The sequence below is a fragment of the Muscardinus avellanarius genome, assembly GCF_963383645.1.
Source record: "Muscardinus avellanarius genome assembly, chromosome: 14".
Classification (NCBI taxonomy): domain Eukaryota; kingdom Metazoa; phylum Chordata; class Mammalia; order Rodentia; family Gliridae; genus Muscardinus; species Muscardinus avellanarius.
In genome coordinates this window covers 30,749,989-30,777,304 of record NC_137800.1, presented here as the reverse complement: position 1 = coordinate 30,777,304, position 27,316 = coordinate 30,749,989, and the positions used below count along the sequence as shown (strand labels likewise).

The window sequence follows — 27,316 nt, the reverse complement described above, 5'->3', positions numbered from 1 at the left end:
ACACATCACCCTAGACTCCGGCCTGTGCTTTCCTACAGCAGGAGTGGAGGGTGTCCAAAGTAGACTTGGAACCTCCCCCTGCAGTCCTGTGCAGATATTGTGTCTTGTTGGATTTTCATGTGTCTCTGGAAATTTTAACTGGGCTAGCCGGTGTGGTCCCAAGATGTGCCTTGGGCAAAGGGTTGCTGATTCCTGGATGCCCACACTTACTGCCAGAGCTCTGCCAGTTCCAAGAGTGCAGGCTGGGTGCGCTGCTATTACTGGACCCAGGCGTGAGTGGGTGCAGCTGCCTAGTGCTTGCTGCTATGCTCCTCCACGGGCATTGGGCTGTGTATTAGACTACAACTGAGTATCAGGCTGTCAGGTGGGTGGGAACTCCCAGCGGTGGGCCAGGGGTGCGGGATAGGTGCACAGGTGTCTTGGGGGCACAGGCGCTGTGAGGTGTCCAACAATGATCTCTGCCTCCCATGGGCCATAGAAGCTGGGTGCCCGAAGAGATCTCACAGGCACACAGAGCTTTCACCGCCTGGAAAGCAGGCCTCCGGCAAGGTGGGTATCTTGGGCTCCAGTGGAGGGCGGGAGCTAGACACACAAGGTAGGCTCCAATTTAGGGGTGGGGGTGGCGCAGGCACTGACTACTAGCGGGGGTTCGGGGTGCAGACAGGGTGCGTGAGGACAGTGCTGGGTTCTGAGGCATGGGACAGATGCCCCAGGCCAGTGCTGGGCCTGGGGCGCACGCTAGTGCCCACACTTTCCCTGGACGCACTCAGGTACCTGGCTTCCTTGGTCAAGGCGTCCGTGGGAGTCTCTGTGCCATTGTGATCCAGTCGCTGCTGAGCACACAGAATTCTGATGTGGGTGCTGCTCACTGCTTAAGATGAGGCTCTATGTCCGTTTTCAGTCTCGGATTATCTTACGTGGTTTCAGTCAGAGCTCGAGAGTGCAGTTTGGGCAGGCAGGCAGCCCCCTGGCGGAGATCCCAATTGTGTCTGCAGTAGGTCTAGTGCCTGATCTTTGTTCTTCTTCTTCTTCTTCTTCGAGTTCAGAGTTTCTGCCATGTACCTGGATCTGTTTTGGTTCCTGGGATGTATTTATTTTGTTAATTAAGACACTGCTATCTAAGTAGTTAAACTTTATTTGTTTCAGCTACTGAGAAGTGCTGTGTCCCTCAGTCGCCATTTTGAATCTCTCTCATAGAGGAATTTTTAATATGTTTTTATCCTATAGATGGTGAGTCTGTGATAAAGTTGAAGATGAAACTTTCTTGCATAATAAATTAATTGCAACAAAAATATGAAAATAACATTATGCAAAAAGATTTATGTGTGGAATATATAAAAAGGCAATATTGTACATACTTTGATAGATAATTGCATTGCAGTTAACTAAAATTTTCAAATAATATGCAATAAAAAGTACCAGAATATGCCTCCTCAGGGGTACAAAAAATGAAAAAAAGAAAATAGAGGGAGGTGGCTTTTGCATCTAGAATATTGTAGATGTCTAGTCATTTGAGTGAAAAAATATATCTTCTAACCAGGAGTGGGTAAACAATGCTCAAATAGAACCTGACACAAGTTTTTTGGTAAAATTTTGGTGGAACATAACCATATCTATTATTTATGTACTTTACCTGTAACAGCCTAACTGAATAAGCTTTAAATGTTTACTATCTTGCCCTAGCCAGAAAAATTTGTAATCTCTGTCCAACATTTTAAATTGAGGCTGAATGTTGTCTTCTCTTACTCTCAGTGGTGAGGATGCTTTTAGTGGATATGAAGCTCATGGTCAAAATAATAAATGCACTGAAATAATAAGTGCCTGGGGAAAAAAGTTCTGATTTAACTCAATTCTTCAAATATATAGTTTCTACATTTCACCATTAGAAGTAAAAATAACATAAAATTTATAAATTTTTCAACCGGAATAAGGTACATATGATAGACAGCATTATACAAACCAAATAGCCAAAGAACTATGTAAGTAAATAGATTTTTATTATTAATATCCAAAGAAGAATGTAAATATGACATTTTGCTTTATCTACAATGCTTGTAAACATCTTTCCCAAAGAAAATGATAAAATGATTTTCAGAGAGCAGTAGATTTGCTTAATATTTGATTTTTTACTTAATCAAATACATTTGCTCATCTTTTCTTATCCATATATTCTTCATAGCAATGCATACTATAATACACTTAAATAACAAACTTTCCTTTAATACAAAATACTATATTTTGCTTGTAAGTTTTTCTTTCCTAAGCATACAATAGAAATGATAAAATTACCCTTTTTATTTTCAATTATATATCAAATAAGACCTTTATTAGTCTTAATTTTGTGACATTTGTGTGACTTTTTCTAAAATAGCTTTATGTTGGACTTGTTTAGAAAACTGGAGTAAAATTATACATTTGTCTCCTACACTTTTAATGAATACAGGTCTTACCTTTTGGCAGGCTCACAAAATATTAAGTAGAAAAGTAAAAAAAGATATCCATTTTTATTCCCCATGGATACCAGATTTCTACCACAACTATGGATCCCGATTGAATTATTTCTCATATTAGTGTTTATGACAGTATATAGTGTCAAGCTTATAAATAAAGAAATACTCTACTTCCTACTTTGCCACCATATGGGTAGGTATAAACACACACACACACACACACACACACACACACACACACACATTCTCTCTCCCCCACTGATTATATGTAGTGCCCAAGTTTGTACATTAGAATAGTGTTGCTTTTTCCTCAATAAAATTCAAAATGTTTGGGTAAAAGAAAACATGCCAAACTAATTTATTTAGACTGTATTGTCAAAGAAGTTAGAAAATTGCTATATGGGATTTTATTCTAGTATCTATTAAACTAGAGAAAAACAAACTATATAATTTATTTAGACTGCATTGTCAAAGAAGTTAGAAAATTGCTAAATAGGATTTTATGCTAGTAGCTATTAAACTAGAGAAAAACAGAGGATACCATATAAAGTAAAAACATTAGACATACTGAAATGACTAAAAATTCCTGAAATTTTGGTCAAAAATTCAAACCAATAATCATCTGTTGAATGCCTAGAATACAGAAGTATTGCAAAGCAGGTGTGAGAACAGTCTCAGCAACTTAGTGAGACCTTTAGTAACCTACCATAACCCTGTTTTAAAATAAAAAAGTAAAAGGGCTTGGGCTGTATATAAAAGGTAAAATATTCCTGAATTCAATTTCTAGTACCAAAAAAAATATTAAATAAATGAATAAATAATTTTTCTATTTGCTTACAAAGAACTATATATTAAAGGTTTATAGTCTCCAAATATTAAATGTTTTACTATAGAAATTATTATAAAATATTGTTTGAATAAAAATTTCAGCACAAGAACTGAAGGAAAGAATTACAATTTTCAAACTGAAACATAAGAAAGAAGACTATCTAGAAAACAATGAGTTCTCACAACTTCACAACAGTGGAACTCACCAATTTAAATTTGGAGTATGTCAGAAGGAAATTTTAGAACTTAAAATATACATATACTTTAAGATTTAGAAATTATATCAGAAGGATGTGATGGACCATATTAAAAAAGAAACTAATATACTGAAAAGAAATTCTGAAAGAAATGAAGAATATAGTAAATAAAGTAAAAACTTCAATAGAAACTATCCATGGCAGACTAGAGCACATGGAAAATAGAGTCTCACTTTTAGAAGAAAACTAATTCAAAAATGAACAGACAGTAACATAGAGAAAACAATTTTACAACATGACCTAAACATCCTAGAAATTTGGGATAATCTTAAAAGAGCAAATCTAAAAATAATAGGCATAGAAGAGGATCTAGAAGCCAAAACTAAGGGAATAAAAGAATTTCTTCAAGACAATATCAGATACCTACCCAAATATAGAGAATGAAGTGGATACACAGGTTCACAAAACACTCAGTCCCAATTATATAAGATCAGAGAAGAAGTTCTCCATGCCACATAATAATCAGAATGACTAAGTTAGAAGCCAAGGATAGAAACTTAAATGTATCAGGAGCAAAAGGCTGACTACATTCTGAGCTAAAATAACAAGAATCCTAGACTTCCCAAACCATGTTATAAAAGCCAGGAGGTCCTGGAATGATGTAATTCAAAACATGATAAAAACACAACTTCCAGCCAAATATACTCTATCAAGCATAGATATTCTTTATAACTAATAAAGAAATAAAATTTTTTCAAGATAAAGAAAATATAAAATATTTTATATCTACCAAATTGGCACTACATAAATTACTCAAAAAAAAAAAAATACAAAGAAGAAATAAAAAAGGAAGAACTAGAGAAACAATGAATTCTATTAAATTAACAACTAAGTAAAAAAGAATAAACATTATGCTAAACAGAAAATACAAGTCAGAATGACAGAAATTAAAAATCATATCTCAATAATTACATCAAATGTCAATAGCTTCAACTCTCTAGTTAAAAGACATAAACTGTCAGAAGAATGGATTAAACAACATACCATATAAATTCTGTTTCATTGGAACTCATTTTACAGCAAATATAACTACAAACTAACAATTAAGGGCTGTAATAAAACAATCCATGCAAATGAAGCCTGAAGACAGGAGTAACAATTTTTATATCAAACAAATCTCATATCAAACATTTAAAGCCTAAATTTATCAGAAGAGAAAATCATGCAATTTTTTACCAAGTCAAAATAGACGCCAGAAAAAGATAGTCTTTTCAACAAATGATGTTGGCAAACTGGATATCTTAATGTAGAAAAATGGAAATAAATTCCGCCTTTTTTCCCTTCAGAAGATTCAACTCAAAATGGTTCAAAGACCTGGAAATTAGTGCAGCCAATTTGCAGAAGAGTGTGGAGGTTCCTCAGTAGAATGGAAATGTATCTTGCATATGTCCCGGCTATACCAGTCTCTGATATCAAACCAAAGGCATTAAAACCAGGCTATCATAGTAACACATATATCTCCATTTTTATAGCAGCACAGTTCACAATTGCCAAAATATGGAACCAGCCTAGGTGTTTCTCAGCAAATGAAAAAGTTACAAAATTATGGATTAATACACACAATGGAATTCTACTCAGCAATAGAAAGAACAAAATTATGTTATTTGCAGGAAAATGAATAGAACTTCAAAATAGCTATGTGAGGTTAGTCATAAAAAATGAAAAGCTAGATGTTTTTTCTCATTTGAGGAAGCTGGGGGAAATTGGGGTTTCAAAAGTGTCTCTAGACAAAGAAAGAGAATATCTAGTGAAGTAATGGAGGGGGCCCAAAAAAGGGTAGGAGAAAGAAGACTCAATGAAGGGAACAGTTTAATGAACATGATGTGCATGCAAAAAATTATTAATGTAAATCTCAACATCATGCACAGAATGAGTAATTAGGAGGATCACTCAGTGCCATATGCATTTATTTCCCATTCTCTCAACTTCATCACAATGTCTGATTGCAGTGCACCAATAAAGAAATTAAAATCTAATTGTGAAACAAAAATACACACTTCCAGTGCTAACAACTTAAGTGGTTTTTGGCAAATTCTGATTTGTTTTTTAATTTAATTAATTAATTAATTAAATTCTGAATTTACACATGAGAAAACTGATTTGTATAAATCTAGTTATCAAACTATGCAAAGGCAATATTTTATTGTATTTTATTATTATATAAATTTTGTTATTCTGAGCAATAAAACTTAAATTGTTAAATATTTTTGCTATTATTTTAAAATATCAATTATTTTTTCTTGCTATCAATATATCTTACAAGAATTTAAACAGTTAAATGGTTTTTTAATATATTCTTTCTTAAATAAAACAGAAAATTATGATATTGAAGTCTAGATTTTTTCTATTTGAATATTTCTCCCAAAACTTTAGTTAATTGGATACCTATTTCTATAAAAAGGTTACCTAATATTCTAAGATATTTCATTATTTTTGTAAAATATTTAGTGAGATTTCATATGTAAGTTTTCTGATTTCTAATATAATACAAAAACAGTACTGGAAAACCTAATTCAACTGTAAAGAAAGATGGCTAGATAAACCATAGAAATAAATGCATTTATTCAATTATAATCATATCAAATTAAGGTAAAAATATGAATTTCCAAGAATATTTAAATATGAGCCTATTTTAAAAGGCTATTATAACACTCATCTCTCTCTAAAACAAATACACTTTCAAAGTCACAGCTTCAGAATCAGAATAAAAGCAATGTCAATTTGGTAGTTTCATAATTAGAAATTTTAAATTTGTATCTCTGAGCATAAAATTTAACTTAGACTTAAATTATAGTATGCATTGTACCTTCTACATATGCACTTCAGAAGTTTGGATAAAAGAAATATTAGTTATCACATTGAAGTCTAGTGATTAGAATTTTGTTCATTAAAAATGAAAATGTTACTTTTAAATAAAGCATTTTTTAAAATATGAAATATAAAATTCAGTTATGCACTGTGAATATAAACCTGCCTTCTCCAATTATAGACAATTCTTAATTATTTTATATTAATACATATTTTGACATTGAACAAATCTTAGAGAACTTTCATAAATTTATTAGAGGAATATTTACTATAGTTTTCTATACTTACTGTCATAACATCTTTATTTATAAATTTGATAGTTATACCTATGTAAGTAATTAAATATTTTAAAAGAAATATTTTGATGCATTTTTTGTTTCTAAATATATCACTTCAAATTTTAGTATTTCTATCACTTTATAAATTATCTTTAGCTTTTGAGGCAATAAAGGGCAGCTACTAAGTAGTACCATTAATATCTGTTTTACATATTCTATTACATTCTATGTGAATATATTTTTAAATTGCAGTGAAATCTAGCAATTACTTTTCTCTAAATATTTAATTTTATTAAACTATATCTTTTATATCTTTTAGTGATATTATTTTATTACATTGATGTGACAAATAGTGTGATTGTGATTATTGCTAACATAAAAAATAAGTACCAATTATTAAAACCTATCTCACATTAATCTTCATCTGGGACCATTTCTCAGGTCTTAAAGTTAGTTGTACTTGATTTTTTAACTTCTCTTTCTCAAAATACTGCATTTTTGAGTTGTGATTCTCCTAAGAGATATCTTGAAGTTCTGAGATGCCTGTAAATATAACATTATTTGGACATAGAGTCTTTGTAGAATCAGTTTAATATGAAGTCAATCTGGGTTAAGGGGGGTTCTAGTCCAATATGACTTGTATGATAAACCCACATGGGATCTTTTGTCAAAAAGAGGAAGAAACTGGAGTTATATCAAGCCAAAAAACACCAAAGATTATGAGAAAGGCCTGGAACAGATTCTTTCCTATACCTTTCAAAAAGGATATGGTTCTGCTGATACCTTAATTTTAGATTTCTAGTCTGTAGAATTTAATCAATAGTATAGGTCTGTTTATTTAAGTGAGTCAAGTTGTGATGAGTTGTTACAGCTAGCCTAGCTATTTATTGCAGCAGCCTTTATTTCCTCCTCACTTAAATGGGGATCCACTGCTTTTATAGCTGTTTTATAGCTGTTTTATCCACTGCCCATAGCTGTTTTAGATTCTAAAGACTGCTCTATCTTTTCTTATTTATCATGAAAATTTCTACTACACAATAGTTGCCTTATAAATGTAAATTTGTTGAGTTAATTAGTAATCGCATTAGAAACAAAATATGAGCATAGTCTTTTCATAAAATGACAGAAAGTTTGGCATGTGTTACAAATGTTTTAATACTTATACCCTTCATTCCATCTCATTAGTTTTTTCCTGGTTATATTTACATGGATGCCTCTTGATCTGGAATCATTGCAGGATTACATTTGGAAAAATATAAAGACAGTTAAAAGGTGTGACATGAACATTTTTTAATGATTATATTGTTGGAAAATATAAGAAAAAATTAAGGTATATATTATTATCAAAAATTGATGATTATTATTCTTCATGTTTCCTAATTAATATAGACACAATAATTTAGGTAAAGAGTTAGGTCAAAGAATAAAGATGAATACAAGAATGAATTACAAAATTGTGTTTTAGCAATCATTTTGTGAATGAATACTGTTATAATTTAGGATATAATATATATATATATATATATATATATATATATATATATATTTTTTTTTTTTTTTTTTTTGGTGGTACTGGGGATCCTGGAAGCCCTTCTACCTCTGGGCTACACTCCCAGACCTATTTTATACTTTTTATATGGAAACAGGGTCTCTTAAGCCAGCACGTCTGGCTTCAAACCTGCGATCCTCCTGTCTCTTGCTTCCCAAGAGTGGGGATTACAAGCATGCGCCACCACGCCCAGCCATAAAATTCTTAAGATTAGAGTTATCTTTCACATATTTTTACAACCTCTGGAAATTGTGACTATACACTTTGACTCTTGTGTCAGAAAGAATTAGATTCAATTCTAAAATTGAACAATTATCTGACATCTTGAATAATAACCTATTTCATGTTCAGTTTCTTGATTTGTAATCATCACCTGTCTCTTGTGTATCTACAGTCACTCATTCTTTACTAAAAGAAATGGGAACAAGTATTCTTTGGAATATGGCAGATTCTATGATTGGGGCAAGAAATTATCAGCTGAACTTAGCCTATAGTGCCGTCCCAGAGAGGAAGGAAGTACCAAATTGATATAGGACATAAAACTCAACTGAAAGAGCGTCACCCAATGGCCCAATAGCCCAAGTTAAAGGAGTTTAAACAAGATGCATAGAGTAATAATATTGTATAATTATGAAATAAATATCCCTGGATCTATGTTGATAAAATATACATGATTGAATAAAGGAAAATAGTAAAATTTCTTTTGTAAAACATTTCAAATAGTTTGTACAATATTCTGCTCTTAATAAAAGAAAAATCTATTAGAAACACTTTTAATTAACAAATATGTGAAATTGAAAACTAAGCCAAAGAAGCAATATTCTCAAGTTAGACATATTTGTGATGGTGCAATGTATTATAAACACACTACATTTATTTGATAGAGATCATGTGACAAGATTTATTAAGAAAATCCAATGTTTAAAGGTTCAAACTAACAGAAGTGAGTATGCTGTGTGTGAAATTCCATGTTTTGTGACCCTGCTATCAAAAATTATTTTCAAAATAAATTTTAATATACTGTGTTAAACTTAATTTGCTTTTATCCCCATATAAAATTACAAAACTGCTAACTAAAGAACCAATAAAAAATATACAAAGTAGCTGGGTGTGGTGGTAGACATTTATAATTCCAGCATTCAGGTGGCTGGGACAAGAGGATCATGGTTCACAGACAGCCTCAGCTACTTAGTGAGACCCTCTGCAGCTCAGTGAGACCCTGTTTCAAAATAAAGAATAAAAAATATGGTTGGGGTTGTAGCTCAAAGGTAGAATGCCACTAGGTTCCCTCCCCACTACTGCAAAAAAAAAAAAGAAAGAAAGAAAGAGAGAAATAAAGGAAGAAAAAAAAACACGAAGTATAGAGGGTGAACTATTATAGTAGAATATCAAGCAGGTAATTAAATATTATAGCCAGGAAAGTGGCGCACACCTGTAATTCCAGTACTTACAAGGCTGAGAAAAGAGGATTACAGGTTTGAGGCCAGTCTCAGCAATTTGGCAAGACACTCAATGACTTAATAAAACCCTGTTTCAAAATTAAAAAAAAACAATAAAATAAAATAGTGTTGAAAGAGTAGCTCAGAAGAACACCACTAAACTCAATCTCCAGTACTCCTCAAAATTATTTTTCTATATTTAGTGTTCTCCAGTATTGGTCAGTTTTAAAAAATGCTTAACTTCCTGGCATTTCTTTTTCTTAGATAAGTATTTTATTAAATAAAATGTAGATCATTCTTGAGGAAACATTTATTAATTATCTGATACCTGCAAAATAAAAAAGTGCTAAATAGAGCAATTGTAGCACGAAATAAGATAGAATCAGTACCTGTCCTCTTTAACGATATAGAGTAAAACAAATATTGACTGGCCAATGAAGCCATATTCTAATATAGTACTACAAAAAAGAAATTGAGGATATTTTGTGTTTTTTCTATATGTGAATACAATATTTACTAAGGACAGGTAAGGGACAAAAGTAAGGGAGGTTTGTTAAGGAAGTGAATTGTGAGCTAATTTTGCAGTATTAGTAGGATTATACAAGGAAATGGAGGAGGTGAAGAATAGTGGTCCAGGCAAGAATCACACATGCTATACCTTGAAGCCAAGAAGACCACAGTATGGCTGAGGATTTGAGACAAAGACAAAGAAGGAACAATGGCACATGACTCAGAAGGAGGCTCAGCTAGGTATGGTCTGTGCCACATCCTGCAAATCCATATGAGCCAAGATGATATTTTATCTTTGATGATAAGCACAAAGATCTTTAAAAAAATTATGTAGTAAAGTGACATGAACAGTAATAAAAATAGTTCTGACTAATCTGTAGATAATGCCTGATCAAGAAAAATGGAAGAGAATAGTAAAAATAGGGAAAACCTATTCTGGATGGAGGGTAAAAGTGAAAGCAGGAAGAGAGGTCTGAAAGGTATAAAAATATCAGGACTTTATGTGATATTGTGTGACTAGAGCATATGCTGGGTCTTTAATGGGAAGAAACACAAAAGACTTTTCACTATAAAGATTACCTCCTTCAAGATTTTATTCAGGTATTCTTTAGTATATTTTAAAAACTGTCTGTTCTCTTCTAACAGTATGTAATATGAGTTCTGTTTTGTTTACGTTTCCTCTCAGAAGATTGCACCTAGAACAGAGTCAGTATTTGTTGGATTCATAAATAATGACTCTGAACACTATTTGTTCAACAGAAGCAAACAAAAACAATCCATACAAAGAGTATTTGAGGAGTTTATTCTGGAGAAAAGAAATACCCTTTTGTTGATAGTAGTTTACATCTTTAAAGTCTTCTCTGATTATATTTTAGTTGCATATTACAGTGAGGAATTGGAATGATTATATTTTTATTTTTATCATAAACATTGATTATATTTAAAATAAGCACTCAATTATAGTTGGCTCTTTGCAATAAATTGTTGAGTTTCTCACATTTTAGGCTAGGAAGTCCAAGATAAGGTGCCAGTGCTGGTTGTCGTTGTATCTCTGGATGTTACAAACAGCTGTGCCTTCCATGACAGAGTGATAGAAGAACAATAAAGGGGCTAGCGAGCCAGGCACAGAGGTGCACATCTGTAATCCCAGTGCTTGGGAGTTGAGATGTTGAGATCGATGAATCCTAGATTCAAGATTGCCCTGGGAAACTTAGCAAGATCCTGTTTCAAAATTAAGAAAAAAATTAAAAATCGGTGGGGTGTAGTTTAGTGGTAGAATGCCTTTGAATTCAATCCCTAGAACAAAAAAAAAAAAAAAAAGAGAGAGAGGGTTATTATGGTGTTCTCTTCAGTCTCTCTAAATTTCTGTAAAGGCACTAATCTCATTCACTCAAGTTAAGTGCTTATATTCTTAATCACTTCACAAAAGGCTTAAAACTACCACATTGGGTATTAGATTCCAACATAAAATTTGGAGTCAAATCATAGCAGAGTAGAAATTTTAAATGGTGCCATTATTTGATAAACAGTTTGGAAGATTCCTATAAACTAAATATTCACTTGCTACCTAATGTAGCAATACCATCTCATATGTATAAATATTATTTAAGAGATGTTAGGAAAAAGTAAAAAGTCAAATGTTTTCTCTAATATGTGGAAGCTATGGAGAAAATGAGTCATAAGAGGAACTCTAGACAAAGAAGTAGAAACCATAGATGAACAAATAAGGTGACCTTACTGAGGGTGATGGGAGGAAGAAAGAAGGAAATTCCCTAAAATACATGATTTACATTCACAAACATATCAAAGTTAGTCACAGTCAAACATGAAGAGGAAGGGGAAATGGAATGTAGTGGGAATGGGGAAGGGCTAAAGGGATGAGGTGTAAATGTATGCTACCTTCTTGTACCTCATTAAGATGTATGACTACAATGCACCAATAAAAATACATAAATACATAAATACATAAAAGAATATTCACAAACACCTTATGTAAGACTGTTTATAAGATCTATATTTATAATAAATAAAAAATTTATAAAAGCTCTAATGTCCACTAATGAAAAAGTTATTTTCAAACAATTTAATAATAGCATCAATAAAAAGTAAATTGCTGATGCTTGCAAAAAAACTGATTAATATCAATAGCAGTATGTTTATCTTAAAAAATCTTGCACTGAAGAGTTCATGTAATATGAAGTCATGTACATGAGGTTTTATTACCACAAATCTAATCTAAGTTAGGAAAATGTCAGAAGTTTCCTTGGGAATAAGGTGACTTAAATAGAAAGTGGTATAAGGAAACCATTAGAGGGTATGGCATTGTTTTATATTATGGAAGAGATATGGATTGCATAAATGTAGAAAATTTTCAGAATGTAGTAAACAGAAAATAAATATTTGTGCATTTTACTGAATACATTTTATATTAAAAATGTAAGCAGATATTGAATCTTTGTTAAATAATGCTGAAGTATTTTATAAAAGATGTAGTCATGGTTCCAACTTATTTGGAAAGTTATAAATGAGAGAGCTTGATTAATTAATAATAGTGTATAACAGATGTGATATAAGTGTACCTCTATTATTAACATAATAATAACAGATCAGTTCATGTCTATGTCTGAAATATCAATTTTGACCTTTTACTAGTATAAGTGTGGCATGGTTAATTGTATAATCCACATACAAACATTCTGGCATTAACATTTGTTTTAATATATAGCTTTAAATATATCAAGAGTGGGAAATTGAAATTTTGTTCAGCTTAATCGTTAGCAGATACAAAAGCTACAGACTAGACATATGAGCAGTGAAATAGATATAGCACTGAAACAGAAAGAAAAAGTTTACTACGTGCAAAGATAATATTCTCTTATTTATTATAAGTAGAAAAAAAGAAAATGGTAGATGTTTATACTTTGCAAAATTGCTTGATATATTTCCTATACATATTTAACAAGTAAAACAAATCTGGTAATTAGATTTCATCAAGTAAATGGTGCTAATACCAATTGTAACCTCATTTTCTAAAACTTCAGCAACAGGTGCATGGCTTATAAACAACCTGAAGCAGAGTTGAAATAAAGAGATTTATTAGAATATTGAATGACTTGTAAAGATTTCAAGTTTCACAAATTAAGTTATAAATGCAATGCCATCCTGATAGAAGTACCAATAAACTCTTGTAAACTGCAAGAAAAGTTGATAATAAAGTAAGAGAAAAAACAAAACCCATTCCAAAACAGGAAATCACTGAAAAAGGAAAGCTGTAAGGAATGACTGAGTTTATAAAACCTTTAAATATGTTAATCTTGTACATTAAAAGAGAATGAGCACATGAGTAGACAACTTTATGAGGCTAATGACAAAGACTGTCTAGAAAGAGACCTAAGTGTGAGTAGAGTTCAGTATCTGATAAAAATAGCATCTAAATCCTTAGGTCAAAGATTAAACTCTAAGCCGAAGTTGGTGATGCAAGCCTGTAATCCCAGTATTTGGAAGGGAGTGACAGAAGGATCACAAGTTCAAAGTACTGGGATGTAGCTTGGTAATAGTGCACTCTTGGTTTCAATCCCCAGTATCAAAAATTAAAAAAGAGATTCTAATAAATATTTCTGGGACAACTGATGGCCTTTCTCAAAATTATGTAATAATAGATCCAAATACCATAATGTAAACAAAAATAAATTCAAAGTAAATCTGAGAATTAAGTGCAAGCAAACCAAAGGAAATAAAGGAATCTGAGAAAAACACATAAAAGTATGAATGTATTTCTCTGAAAATAAATCCAGGAAAATAAATTTTAAAACTATGACTCCAATGTAGATTTTTAAAAATTGAGAAAAACTAAAACATAATTTCACACCCTCATAGTATCTCCCCAACTTGTTATAAATTAATTACAAAGGGAAAGTTGAAATTTTAAAGTGAAGAAAGCCAAATAATCTAAATTAATTTCACCATTAAAGAGAACAACCAGCATTATATGTGTGATGTTCTAACTCAATGAGGAAAAGAAGCATTGATGTTGTGCTACCTCAGCCCAAAATGTATAACACAATATCAGAAGAACCAAATCAAGTACATTCAACATTATAAGAGTCACGTTCTATTTTTAAAAAGTGAGTCAGAAGAGAAAAAGTGAGACTTTGGAATTATTCCAGGTTATTGGACATTAATGAGCTGAATGTCAAGTTTTAAATCCTGGACAAGAAATAAAAGAATATTTTGCCATAGTTTTAAAATAAATCTAAGTGGAATAATTGGCACAATTTGAAAAAATATGCAGTACTTATGTGTTCATTTCATGATTTTTATAATCATACTGTGAGTAAGTAAAAAAAAAAGCTTGGTTCTTAGAAAATAATCATTGAAATATTTAAGGTAAAGACACCAAAGGCACAAGAAACTAAAAGGCGAATCAACATGTGGGATTGCATGGAACTGAAGAGCTTCTCTTCAGCAAAGGAAGCTTTCAAGAACTTCAATGAAGAACCAACAGAATGGGATATTTTTGCCACCTACTCCTTTGATAGAGGACTAATATCTAGAATATATAGAAAACTCAAGAAACTCAACACAAAAAAACAAATCATCTAATAAAAAATGAACAAGTGAACTAAATAGACACTTCACAAAAGAAGAAATTCAAATGGTCAATAAATGCATAAAAATTGCTCAACATCATTGGTAGTCAGAGAGATACAAATCAAAACTACCCTGAGATTTCCTTAACTCCACCTAGAATGGCAATCATTCAAAACACAAAAAATGCTGATGAGGATGTGGAGAAGTGAGAACTCTAAAACATTTCTGGTAGGATTGTAAATTAGTGCAACCACTTTGGAAAACAGTATGGAGAATCCTCAGAAGAATGGGAACAAATCGACCATTTGATCCAGCAATAACACTTCTGGGTATATACCCAAAAGAAAGCAAACCGAACTACCAAACTAATGCATGTGTATCTATGTTCATAGATGCACAATTCACCATAGCCAACCTATGGAACCAGCCAAGATGTCTATCAACAGATTAATGGATTACAAAACTGTGGGATAGGTACATGGTAGAATTTTACTCAGCCAAAAAAAAAAAAAAAAAAAAAAAAACCTCAATTACATCATTGACAAGAAAATGGATGGAACTGGAGGACATTATGCTAAGTGAAATTAGTCACAAAAAAGAAGAAATCGATGCTTTCCTTTATATACGAAAGCTAAGGGGAAATGGGCCATAAGATGAACTCTAGATGAAAAAGGAGATCCTATACAGGATCAAACTAGACAACCTAACTGAAGGGATAGGAGGAGGGAAGAAGGAAACTCTCTAAAGCACATGATGTAGCTAAACAAACATATCAAAGTCAACCACTAAGCTAAGCATAGGAAGGAGGGATAGGGAGGGAATTGGGTAGATTGGTTAGGGGCTAAATGGGTGATGTGTGCATGTATGTCTACACAAGTTTTTTTTATACCATCATGATGTATGAATACAAAGCACCAATAAAAAAATTTAAAAAGACATCAAAACAGTTGCTAAGTTTCAGATGTTTCATGACATCTGAGTTCTTTAAGTGAAGGAAGGTTATATGAAAAATTTTATATTGTTAGTCAAAAGTATAAATCAAAAATTATACAAAACAGCCAGGCATGATGGTGCACACTTGTAATCTCTGCACTTGGGAGGCTGAGACAGGAGGATCACACAGGTCCAAAACCAGCAAAACAAAAATTTTGAAAACATGTTATATATTTGTTATATAAACATAATGCAAATCAAATAATACATTTTTGCATTGCATATTATATTAAATTACTTTAGATACTAATTTTAAAAATTCTAAAATTGAATAATTGAATGAATACATAAAGTATATATTTGGGAATCTGAAATAATCTTAACTATAAATTAGAGGAGTTATAAATTCTATATACCTTCATTTATGTATTATTATTGTTTTTTAAGATCTTCCCTGTCATCAGCCCTCAGGAAATTTAACTAGGTTAATTAAATTCTCACTAGTTAAATGTGTAGAATAAAGTGGTTGAAACCTCCTATGTTGCCAAGCATAGTGGTACACACTTGTAATCCCAGTACTTGGGAGGCTGTGATAGGTTCAAAGCCAGCCTCAGCCACTTAGTGAGACTCAGCAACTTAGTGAGACCCAGTTACCAAATAAAATATAAAATAGGTCTGGGAGTGTAGCCTGGAAGCAGAAGACTCTTATGTTCTATCCCCAGTACCACACACAAACACACACACACACACACACACACACACACACACGCACACACACACACAATAAATAAATAAATAAATAAATAAATAAATAAACCTCCAATATACATAAGTCCTGAGGCTATTTACAAAAACAAAGCTAGGCAATATAATGGAAAAACTTTAAGGTCATTTTTAGTATATTTGAGTAAAATAAAATAAGACACATAAAACTGTATAAAGCATCTACTCTTAAAATTATTAAACCTTGGAAAGAATTTCATATTTAGGCTATAAATATAACAAAAATAAAGGCTTATAACAATTGGAATTTTCCTGTCATACCCTTATAATTAGGCCTACCTTCCCACAGTCTTACATAAAAAAAGAAAAGGGCATATTTGGTATAAAAAAAAATAAAATCTTGTGTAGTGAGACTCCAACTTAATTTTCAGTATTCACAAAAGGTGAAACTCTTCAACAAAGGCACTTGGTCTGAATTATGAAATCTATTTAAGTAGTTATTATGATTTCTATGTAAAGAACAAAGACAAAAACCAGTATTGTCTTCTTCTTGTAACAACTTTTATGCTAAGAAAATTCTTAATCTAGATGACATTTCAATTTTACACTCTTCAGTTCTTTTTCTCCATCAATTATATAGCAATGATAAGCAGAATAAAAAATCAAATAATTTTTGATGTTACATAGACAGTAAAAATAAACAGCATGTAAACAACTGAACATCCAAACAAAAATAAAAATAAAAATGAAACGAGATTGGTCAGCTTACTATGAGAACAGAGAAGAGAAAACAGCCTGGTGTTTCACCTGTTGAAGGACAAGGACTACTTAAATCAGAGACCAGGGTGTGAGGAAATGGACAACAGGCCTTCTATAAATCTCTGTATCTAGAAATTTAGGAGCAATCAGGCTGCAAACGTCATCCAAGCTACACAGCTACCTCAGCTCCTGATTCCGCAATATTGCAATAGTCAATAGAAAGATGGCAAATTTACTTCAGGTTTGGGGAACCTGCATGGTCATACAAATAATAGTAATTATTATAAAAAAAAAACAGTAAATAACCACTGAAGAAAGGAGAGAAAAATCCACTTCACTCATGGCCATTAAACTAAAATTAAGAATATACATCAACTGAAATGAAAGGAAAAATTAAGGCATCTAAAAATGATAATAAAGAATACATGTTCAGAATTTTCAAAAGTAAGTGATAAATAATAACATTTACAAAAAGGAAAATAATTTAACAATAACAAGTAGAAATGAAACAAAAAATTAAATATAAAATGTCATGAAGTTGAAAGCCTTGAAATGAAAGATATATCATAAAATGAAGGAATTAATTACCTCAGTAGAGATAATAAATTCTAATTTCAGCATAGTTAAAAAGAAGCATAATTTAAATTTCAGGAATTCACCTAACAGTAATCATAGAGAAAGGGATTTTTTTAAATGCATATATGTAATAGCATCATTTAGTCTAGTGTGGGTTCAGTTGATTACTCAGTCAATTATCCATAGTCATTTTTCTTCAGAGCAAACAGACAATAATTTTCAAAACATATAACAAGTGCCTCTCATCCTATTTTCTGCCAAGAAATTATTTTCATTATTTAATTTTTATTTTTATTTTGTGAGAAGAAACATCAACAATTAAAAAAAAGTTCATTTAGAACCTATGGATATATTCCTGAACACAAAATAAGACAGTAAAAAATATATTTAGAAAAAAAGAAAATAATTGAAGGAATTTTTTGGTTTTCATGTTGTTTTTGTTTATGTTTCCTGTGGTTTTAATATACTTTTATGGCTGCACTGTAATTATACAACACAATGAAGTTCAACATGATAGTAACACATAGCACTCTTTGCTCTCCTTCCTTGTACATGATATTAATACTGGTATTGATAATTTCAATATATATACATAGCATTATTTGAAGTGTTTCTTTATCAAGTCTTCTCTCATACCCCTCCCTTAAGCACCCTCCATCTCTACACTGGGGATTTTCCTTCTTTATCTAGAATCCCTTTAGTTTTTCAATTTCTCTTTGGCTAGGGAACAAAATTTCTATTTTAAATGTGTCAAGGTTGATATTTCTTTTGTACCTTCAAATAAAAATGTCATATAAATAACCTGCATGTATTAGTCTAGAGCTGCTAGGGAAAACTGACAGAAGAAATCAGATCTAGCTGAGGTTTCAAAGGCATTTGACATTTGAAGTTGATGTAGAGAAAGGTGATTTAGAAAAGTAACTTTAAAGAAGTGGCCAGTGAATTGGAGGAAAATCAGAAATGCCTTCAGTCCAAACATGGAAAAGAAAAAAAAAAAAAAAAGCCTAAGTGGGGAAAAGAGAGTTTTGTGTTCAAATTTCCAGAGTATTGCTGAGCAGTTCTTATGGTTGGGAATGATAAATGGCCCTGAGATTTGGTAATTGTCAGATTATTATGGTCTTAGGTACCACGGCGTCAATGAGTTTTAATAAGAAATTGAATTGCAATAAGTCAAGATAATGAAAGATTAAAAAATAGAGACCAAGTATTTAAATAATATTCTGGTAGAAAGAGTCAGCTAGTAATATAATGAACAATTAAATAAGTTGGACAATTTTAGTTAATGATAGGTACTATGAAGAAAATAATGCTAGAAAACAAGGTCATAATAATAATCTGCTGGTGACTGACTGGGTTGTGGCTGTTTATATCTGTAACATTTTGACTTTCAAAATTAAAGATCAGGCATTCTGGCAACTTTCTAGAGAAAGGGTAATAACTATGATCCTTTGCTTGTTGGATGATTAAGGAGGGGCTAAAAGAAAAATATTTCTAAATTCAACACTGATATTTTCTGTTTTTTTGTTAACCTATGACAAAATAATTGCTTGACTGTTAAAAGGCCTTCTGCCCTTTTATTCAACTTTCTAATTCTCCCCACTGTAAAAAATTACATCTTTGTACTATAATAGTTAAATAAGTTTATACATGAAATTTAAGCATACTATCTTAATTTTATTTGTACCTTAATTTGAGAAAGAAGATCAAAGTGATTTTTTCTTTGTTTTGCCAAAATTTTAGAATAAAAGTTATAAAACCAACTTTTCAAATTTTTATCATATAAAATTTTATATATATCCCCTAAAAATCCTGTGCAGATTCTTTTTTCTTTTGGTGGTATTGGGGTTCCTGGAAATCCTTCTACCTCCGGGCTACACCCCCAGAACTATTTTTTATAGTTTTATTTTGGAAACAAGGTCTCTTAAGCCAGCAAGGCTGGCTTCGAACGTATGCTATCCTCCTGTCTCCACCTCCCAAGCGCGGGGATTACAAGCGTGCAGCACCACACCTGGAAAAGGTTGTTTGTACTCTATGTTTCCTTGGATGTTTTTTTGATTTTCTACTTTGATTTTGTATTTTTTTAATACTTTTTCAATTGTTTTTTATGAGGCCGAGGATCAAACCAGACCTTTGCGCGTGCTAGGCAAGCACTCTGCCACTGAACCAAATCACCAACCCCCTGTGCAGAATTTGACAGTAAAGTAACACCAATTCGTAGACATTAAAAGCATCCAGACAGCCAAGGTATTCCAAGCTGCTTTTAAAAAAAAAGTGATGATTATTTTCCTTTAAACCCATACCATGAAAATATTTAATGATTTGCTTATGGTAAAGAATGTAGCCATGAAGCAATGTTAAAGAAATCAAAAGTTTAGTCACTGGTGTGTTGTCAGCCCAGCTGGGATAGTGAGGCAGGAAAGGTCTGATTCAGAGCAGCCAGATAGAAAATGCCTCTCAAAGGCTACTTTCTGTTGTGAAAAATCTCATCCACTTTGTGGGGCAAACATCATTTGCTTTTTAGTAGCAGTATCTACTAAAAAGAAGTAAAGGCTGAATCTTAATTTGAAAATGTAAAATAAAGCAATAGAAAGACACAACATGTTCCATCTTTTGTACTGTCTTACAGTAAATCACAAAGAACAGTGCTTTTCTCTACCTCAAGCACTTGACTATTTTTAGGATAATTAGAATTATTCTAAAATGTACTTCAACTCTTGTTAATTACTTATATTAAATACTATCACTTTGTTTCATTTACATGTATACTTTAAACTGTTTCAATTAATGTTATTGACAAAATTAACATAAATCTCTAAAAAGTTAATAAAAATTTATATTTGTATTTTTTTAATTACAAATAACAAGCTTATTACAGAAAAATGCCCAAATATGTGGCATGCAACTTAATACATTATTTCAAATTGGACTATCAATATAAGCCTACCTTATTTCCCCATTCAATCATCATCTACCCTTTATTCTCCAAAATATTTTTTGGTAGTGACTTACTTGCTTACCTTACTGCTTTTGCCAGCTACACATTCATTCCTAATTATTGCGGTCAAATATTGCTTTGTTTTTAAGTTCATATAAACAGACTAAGCTTTTGTGTTGGCTTATTCAATACTAAATTTGTGAGGGGTTTTTTGGGGGGCCTATTTTGTGTTGTTTAATTTGTTCATTTTCTTTATTTTATAAAAGAGTACGATTATATGAAATAGTACAACTTCAATTTTATCAAATAGTATAATCTATTTAAATATTCTGCTGCCGATGGGCATCAGGATTATTTATATTTTTCTGTTATGATTGTACACATGTAAGAATGACCTAGGCATATGAGCACATATTTAGAAGTAGAGATTTTAGTCATAAATATGTGAACCTTCAACTTATTAGGTAATAACACACTCTTTTTTTCTCAAAGTACAAATTAACAAGTAGCCATATATATATATTCACAGATGTTGTTCTATGAGAGTTCCTGTTATTTCCAGTATTATCTTATACTTGTTAATGGCAATTTGTCAATTTTAACACTTTAGGTGGACTACTGATATCCAGCTGGACTATTATTTTACATTTCTCTGATTAATAAGATCGAGCACAATGTAAACAATTAATATATAGCTAGGTTGTGATAATGCTAGGCACTTCTCAAGGATGTCTGGAACTGATCTCTGGCTTTGAACAAGGTGAAATCTACAAGCTGTGGATTGGTGCTATGCTATTTAATGACAGAACTTACCTGGTGATGCTACACTAGTGTGAACATCATGTTCAATAAATATGTGTAATGAATGTTTTGCACTTGGTTTATCTGGCTAGACTATCTGATTTTAGGTAAATGACTGAAAAGATGTGAGAATACTCGGTAAACTTGTTGCTTTGGTGATTAACCATCCGAAGACAAAAACATATGCAATGAAATTACAAAGCATCCTGGGTGCTATGCTTGAAAGTCTCAGATATCTGTGAGGTTTACCAGAACTTTCTTATCTGTTAGCTTTGGTACAGATTTATGAATACAATGTGCCGATTTATGATTATCTGATCTTGTGTAATAGACAGTAAACAATTTCACATATTTTTTCAGTACCCAAGGACATTTTATTTCTGAGCTATATCCCCAGACCTACTTTTTTATTCTTTATTTTGAAACAGAGTCTCACTAAGTAGCTGAGGCTGGCCACGAACCTGGATCCTCCTGTCTCAGCCTCCCAAGTACTGGGATTATTGTGTTTTTTTAAAAATAGTTATCTTATATCAACATCATGAAGATAACATTATATATTTTTATTCTGTTTTTGGTGTTTATTGATTTGTTTATTTCAAATTTGTTTATATCAAATTTTTCAAATGGCATGGTTTCATAGAAAATTTAAATAATTCTATAGATAATTATTTTATAGTAATGAATAAACAGTAATGTTAAGACTACCATTAAGAATAGCATTAAAATATTAAATAATAAACAAATGCATGAAAAATATCACTTTCCTATGCAGAAAAACAAAGATCATTATTGAGAAAAATAAATAAGAGCAAAGTATATGGATATATATATATATATATATTAATAACTTTCTTCTATATATATCCTTTGTTATTTAATTCCAAAATTTTCTATAGATTCACTGAAATTTCTATGATAGTAATTCTATTGTGCTTATTAAAGCTTTTGCTGATTTTATTATATTTTTAAATTAATTTTAAAATTTTTCTATAATTTAGAATTTCCAAGTTTAGAAAAGATACCCTTGAAAAACAAACTCCAGAGGACATACCTTATCGGGAAAAATAATTATATAGAGTGTCATGAATGTTTGTGTGCATGGGGGTGTGATGACAGTATTACACTGGGGTTCAGAGCACAAGAGGATGAATTGTCAATATAGATGTTTAAAGCTATAAAAAGTGATAAGAAGTTGGTTACTTTTTAAAGTTGTTAACTTGATTTGGCAATTCCTAAATTCCAGGATGGTCACTGCCATTACCTCCTGCTTGTTATGCTGTTGGGTTTACTACCAAGTAAATCAGTTAATCTGGTATGATAGTAGCATAAAAGTGGGTAAATATCCAATAAATAAATAAAGTCTAGAACAAGCTGAATCTAATATAATATTGTCTTCATGACAACAATGTCATTGTCTAGTAGAAGAGTCTTTGCAATTGTTTTATTAGGTACACTTTTACATTTTGACATCCACATTTCTAGGAAAATTACGTTTTAACATTTATACTGAGTAAAAGATCCATTTTAGGTAATTGTATATCAAATTTGTGATATAATACAGATGTGTATATTTATATATATATATATATATAACTATATGTGTATATGTGTGTGTTAAGATTTCCAAAATAATAGTATTTTTCAAACTTTTAAAATGTCCTTAATACTTTGCTTTTTTCTATGTTATATGGCAAATCTTAAGTTTAAAATGCCCTTGCCAGTCAAATTTCTATAGTTTTGTGTTTTAAGGATGTAAACTCCATATATATTTTTAACTTGGAAACTCTTCAGTCTTGACACTTCTAAGTGAATTATATATTCTCTAATGTAAAGTCTGAGCAGTTATTAGCAAGGAGGGGAGCATGTAGATTAAACAAACCACGAGTCAAACAAATAACAAGAACTTTACAAAGACAGAAAGTTTAAGCAAAAATCTTAGCATGTATTGTAATAAAATGATTTTTTTTTTTTTTTGGTGTGATGCAGAAGCTTCAGGTTCTGCCTTTGTGTGTCAGTTCCTCTCTTGAAATCACTTTTTTCCAATTTATCACAAATTTTTATGCTAATTTTAGGATAAGATATATTTGGCTCTGACATTTAAGTTTCTGGTCTCTCAAACTGACTTTGTAGAGCTAAGAAAGATTTACTTGAGAACAGATGTTTGGTATTACTAAAACTCAACATTTGAAATTATGAGCTTTTTATTTTTTATCCAAATTACTTGATGTTATTTGCACATAATCACTGTGTATTTTATAAGTAAACAAGAAACATTCGTAATACTGGGTGAAACCATATTTGATGAGCTAATATTGCCATTAATACAATAAAAATTGAACACAGCAAAGTTGATATTTTATTAAGTTTATTTATACAGGGATGAGAAAGCTATATAAATGTAGATGTCATTTTGACCTTAAAAACATTTCATAGCATTTCAGAAACTTTGCTTTAGAATAAAAGTTTATATAAGTTACTACAATTTAATCTTGGATGTATTAGCAGGACTTCCCTCTGAAAACCGACCAGTGAAATTTATCATAGATTTTGTAGCATTATTAAAATGCTCAGTATACAATAGATGTTCAATAAATATTTGTTGAATTAAATTAGAGCTAGATATGACACAAAAACTTATACAATGTGCCAAAATGATTATAATAAGTTTTATGAACTCGGGATTCATATATAGTTGTATTTCATTTGCTTTTCTAAGTAAACACTAAAGTACCACTAATCCTTAAGAACACAAATACTAGCAATTTTTCCTTTCTCTCATTAATGTGTCCATGGATTATTATATTACCAAGCCTAACAATCTCAGTTCTTCCACACTCAAGAACTGGTACAAAAGCGAGAATTTGTTGTTTCACAGGTATTTTTTATGATATTGCTATAAAAATCAAAATTATTTTGAGTAGTTTGATGAGCTATTGTCCAGGGCTTATGAAAATAACTTTCTCCCTAATATAACTGTATTTTTTATATATATAAGTCATGTTTATATGCTCCTGATACCTTTGGCCTAGACTCCCTTCTCTTCCTGGGAAAATTGATTTTCTTTGGGACACCTGATTTTCTTTCTTCCTGTGGGGCCAATTCAAGTCTTGTTCAAATTACATTCAACTATTTTAAAATAAATAAATAAAAATAGTCATCTTTTATAAACAAAAATCCTAACTTGTTTTGAAGAAGATGCCACCAGCTTTTGCACTGGCAAAATATTGAATCCATTTGATATATTTTTTAAGTGTATACTAAATAAATCATGTGATTAGCCAAACAAGCTTGCACAGGTTATAAAGAAATTGGTACATTTTCAAATAATGTTCAAAATTGCAAATAATAATCACTTGGGTGATTTTTTTCCTGTAATTATCTTTATTTCACCTGGTTTTATCAATAAAATTATGTGAAAAACCATGATACCAATGTAAATATATTAAACATTGCTAAAAGTTACATATTTATATACCATATTTTAAATAGATTAATTGAATAAATTGCATCTAATTCTTAGTCTGTGTCAAAATTACAAATAGGTACTCTTTGTACCTCATAAATAGTAGTTATATTTTATTGATTAGAATGTGAAGAAGCCTTAAGATCTGATGGAAGGGGATACTTTTTAAGTTGAAAGCATTTTTAATTTCTAATAAAGATATTTTTAATTTTAATTCTCTTCATTTTTATGATTAAAATGCATTTAAATTTTCTGTTTGCATTTTAAATTCATTTATTATATTTCTTGACATAGATGGGTTATGCATAGGGAGATAAAGTGAAGAATTTAAGACAATGTAAAAACAATGTCATCATAAAGATATATGTTCAGTGTTGATGTACCAGTATTGGGAATAGGCTTCAGAATGTATTAATGTACCAGTATTGGGAAAGATTTTCAATTTTTCAAATATATCTTTGGTAGTAAAGAAGCCAGGAGCTTCAGAAAAAGAAGCTGCAGGATTCCAGGGACCAAGGGAGATTAGCAAGACAACAGAGGTAATTTCAGGGCCTTTTCCATTATAAAAATAAGATTTCCCAAGGAAGTAGAAGGATGCCATAAACCTTCAGGAGATCCCACACTTTGATAATCATGAGAAGGATGCCATAAGCGATGATCAGATGATCAATTAACACATTTTGGAGCTTAGGTAAACAACAGAACAGACCTGCAGGAAGGAATCCCCCACATCAAAAGACTGGCCCTAGATAGGGGGTGATCTTTGTGGGTTAGGAGACTGGCTATAAGATTACTCTGTGTCCAGAAATCTTTGGTGAATTCCTTTGAACCACCCCCCATGCCACTCCGGAATGGCATGGGGCTGTAACTGTCTTCTGTATTTCTATCTTTTAAATAAACTCCTTTAAATCTTCAGCAAGAGTCCAGGCTATTGCATATCTATCTATCTATCCTTAGCTCAGGACAAGAACCGGTGGTTTTATGGGAATAGTCTTGGGGAGCCTAACAAAGGTCCCCAGGGGCAGTTCTCCCAAACCATAACAATCCAAAACCATAACAGTTGAAAATACCACTTTTCCTCTTCTTTAAGACTATATAATCCCAGCATTTTATATTAGTTTTAAATATAAGCCAAAAATACTCCCATCCTTGAGTCAAAATTTATTTTATGATTTTATTCATAAATAAATGCATATAACTGTGGGGCTTTTATTTTGAAGAATGTGAAGAGTCAACAAATTCACTTCTGTTGTTAGAGTATTGTAATCACACCAACTTTCTTCTGAAAAATTTTTATAAACTTTTAATAAGTTAATTTACACATGGCAAATATCATTTTAGATGTAATTATAAGTTGTTTCCTACATTTAAAATATACAGTCTATATTAACTCAATTTTTTTTTGGGGGGGTGGGTCAGGGGATGGAACTCAGGGGTATTCGACCTCCAAGCTACACCCACTGCCCTATTTTTTATTCTTTTTTTATTTTGAAACCCAGTCTCACTGAGTTGCAAAGGGCCTCACTAAGTAGCTGAGGCTGTCTGTAAACCGCGATCCTCTGGTCTCAGCCTCCCAAATGCTGGGTATATTAACTCAATATTGATACACGTGTCTGTTTCCTCTACCAGAGGAATTTTTTGGATTTGAGGACAGATTGCTCCAGCAGCCACCCTCCAATTGGAGTCATGCAGTGGAATATCCTTGCCTAAGCTCTTGGTGAAGTAAAGACAACTTTGTCCAGTCCCCAGTTGAAGCACTCAAGTGTATAGAAAGGAAATGTCTCTCGTCCTAGAGGAAATCCTGGCTTAACAGCCCAAAATAGTGTGCCTCCAGGAAGTGAACCACTATTTTGACACCTTCCACCCTCTCCTCAGTAGACTGGGCAACCAAGGTACATTTTTCCCCAAACCCTGGTCACCGTGTCTAAATGTGGGACACAACAACGTGCCCAATGGCTGCGCCTTGTTCTTCCTTCAAACCCGATTCAAGTTCATCAACAGTGTCAGTATTAGGCTGATGGCCATGACCTTGAAAACCAACCAGGGGCCCATCCACAGACCCTGGAGTGCCAGGAGTTAGGTCCCCAGTTCTGCATCACTGTCACCCACTTGAAAGCAAACAATAGCTGGGAGCGGTTTCTCTAGTCTCAGGGCTGTGATCTCCTCCACAATCCACAAAACATTACCCAAGGAGACAAGATCCCCCTGATCCTGTGTGGAGACTTCGAAGCAGAGCTTACCAAGGAGGTCTACAAACACTTTAGCTCCTCCAGCTCTGGACTGAAGAACAGATTAAACCCAACAGGCTTCAGTCCTTCACTTATCCTTCAGACCACCTCACTCTGGTTTGTGACTTCAGTTTTAATGAGGAGTGGCTTGTTTCCTTTTTAAATCACAAGAATCTTATCCAGGGATGA

At 32.0% G+C, this 27,316-nt stretch overlaps 1 pseudogene across 1 annotated transcript; it reads left to right on the top strand.

The window, feature by feature from the left end:
- Positions 1 to 467: 467 nt before the first annotated feature.
- LOC308273120 (nocturnin-like) lies at positions 468 to 27,316 on the top strand (annotated as a pseudogene). Its single transcript has 3 exons — positions 468 to 595; positions 928 to 994; positions 26,529 to 27,316. The product of its transcript is annotated as a nocturnin-like (transcript).